Here is a 2,866-nt window from a genome sequence, read left to right as displayed (position 1 = left end):
TACTCATGGGCTTGTGGTTCGTTAGATAGTCGTCTTCTAAAAATCGGGCATTGGTGCTAACAATAACCTTTTGATCTTTAGGACTATAAAACAAACCACCTTTCATTCCTCTAGGATATCCCACGAACAAGTGAACTTCTGTATGTGATTACAACTTATCAGTGTCTCCCTTTAGCACATGTGCTGGACTACCACAAATCCGAATGTGTTTCAAACTAGGCTTACGCCCATTCCATAATTATGTGGGAGTAGAGGGTACTGACTTAGAAGGTACCAAGTTCAGAAGGTACGCCGTCGTTTCCAGAGCATATCCCCAAAATGAATTTGGTAATTCTGAATAACTCATCATTGATCTAACCATTTCCATAAGAGTCATATTCCTTCGTTCCACCACACCATTCTGTTGGGGTGTACTAGGTGCAGACAATTGGGATTGAATCCCGACCTCTGATAAGTAACTCCTAAACTCTCCTACGAGGTACTTTCCACCAAGATCAAACCGTAGTGTCTTGATACTTTTACCATGACATTTCTCCACATTATCCTTGTACTCTTTGAACTTATCAAAGCACTCAGACTTGAGACGCATCAAGTAAATGTACCCATATCTCGAATAGTCGTCTATAAAAGAGACAAAATATTTAAAACCACTTCTTACCTAGATAGTCATATGCCCACACAAATCAGAATGAACTAATTTCAACACTTCTTTGGCTCTATACCCCTTTGCCTTAAAAGGCCTCTTGGTCATTTTTCCTTCCAAGAAAGACTCGCAAGTAGAAAAGTTTTCCACTACCAATGAACCCAAAGGTCTATCGGCTATTAACCTTTGAATCCTACTCAAGTTAATATGACCCAACCTTAGATGCCAAAGATATGTTTGGTTCACTTCCGAAGGTTGCTTTCTCTTATTAGAATAGAAGATGTGTTATTAATTTCCATTTGTTGTATCGTGGGAGTTATTGGATTAAGAGTGTACAAATTGCCAACCAACGCACCAGAATATATAACAACCCTATTTTTCTTGACAACCACTTTGTCATCCAAAGAAATAGAATATCCATCCATAAATAATTTAGAAACTGAAATCAAGTTCTTTCTAAAACATGGTATGTAAAGACAATTTTTCAAAATCAATATTTTATTCCTATCAAAAGATAAATAAATATCTCCCACTGCAACAGCCACCACTCTCGTATCATTGCCCATGTAGACAATGATCTCCCCTTCATGTAGTCGTCTGATTTCTTGGAACCCCTGCAATGAATTTTAGACATGATCAATGGCTCCCGTATCTACACACCAGGTACCGATAGATAATACCGCTAAACATGTTTCAACAACTAATGAATAAGATATACCTTTATTGTTCTCCTTTCTACGAGGACAGCCCACCTTCCAATGTCCAGACTTCTTGCATGTGAAGCACTTGCCCTTCGGCTTCTTCACACCTGCCTGCGGCCCAACCCCTTGAAGTCAAATCACTTTCTTTGCCGAATCAACTTGTTTCTTCTTCTTCTTTCAGTCTTTCGGCTTAGAGGTAGAAACACTTTCAACAATGTGAACTTGAGAACTTTGATGAAATAGCCCTTCTGCCGCTTGGAGTTCTGTCAGAAGTTTCGCCAACGAATAAACCCTTTTGTTCATGTTGTAGTTCAGGTGGAACTGCTCAAAACTCTTGGGTAGCATTTGTAGAATGATATCGACATGAGTTTCCCCATCGATTTCAGCTCCAAAGATTTGTATCTCGTTCAAGTAAGCCATCATCTTTAGGATATGATCCCTTATAGGTGTCCCCTCAGACATGGTGGTTGTCATTAAGTTTCTCATAGCCTCTTGCCTAGCAGTCCGATTCTGGTGTCCGAAGAGTTCCTTGAAATTGTAGATCATGTTATAGGCTGTAGGCATGGACTGATGCTGATGTTGCAGTACATTTGACATAGAAGACAAAATGTAACACCGTGTCATCTCATCTGCCTTGACCCATTTCCAATGTCTCTATATCTCCTCTTCACTAGAATCCTTATCAGGCACGCTAGGACAGACCTCAAGAAGTGTGAACTTGTATTCTTCAACAGTTAAGACAATGTCCAAGTTCAATTTCCAATCAATATAATTTGGACTAGTAAGTTTGTTTTCTTTTAAAATAACAGCAAGAGGATTGAAAGCCATTTTGAAATCCTAAGAATCACAAAATAAAATATTTGGTCAAAACTTTAGAATTTAAAATAATATTGATTCCTCAAACAGTATAATTTATATTCATCAACACTTCAAAACACCGTGAATTTCGTATGCCACGATAGTGTGGACGTATACTAATTCAAACATTTATAAGAGGAGATTTTACCCATTAATTTTATTATCTTATCAACCTAACTTTGACAAATAAAATTAATAGTTGGTTCATCTTCGGTCACACAAATAATAGTAGTGACTCCAAGCCGCCGCCCACAAGGAGGAGAAGAGGCACCAGACCTAGCAAGGAGGAGAAGAGGCGCCGGCCCTAGCAAGGAGGAGAAGAGGATTGTGGGAAAATTAGGTTTTATGGGGCACCACCTACTCCCTTTTATAACCCTTGCCGCCGGCCCTAGGAAAGCAAGATTAACCAAACCATGGATGGGTGGATGTGAGGCTTTATATAGAGGCTACAACTGTTGGAACCCCAAGGTTGTTTTGGTGTGATCAACAACTTAAGTTAGGTCCTATGTGTTTATAACCTTGTGTCTAAGTGTGTAGGAGCTTAGGAACACAGATAGTCGAGCGGAAGATGCAGCTAGCGAGAAGGACGACAGTCCGAGGGACGAGGTGCTGCGGAAGAGTACACCGGCGGACGAGAAGGAAGCGTACGGTGGTTCTGAGGGAC

The sequence above is a fragment of the Zingiber officinale genome, chromosome 7B, assembly GCF_018446385.1.
Source record: "Zingiber officinale cultivar Zhangliang chromosome 7B, Zo_v1.1, whole genome shotgun sequence".
NCBI classification, from domain to species: Eukaryota; Viridiplantae; Streptophyta; class Magnoliopsida; order Zingiberales; family Zingiberaceae; genus Zingiber; species Zingiber officinale.
Note: the sequence above shows the minus strand (reverse complement) of the source record.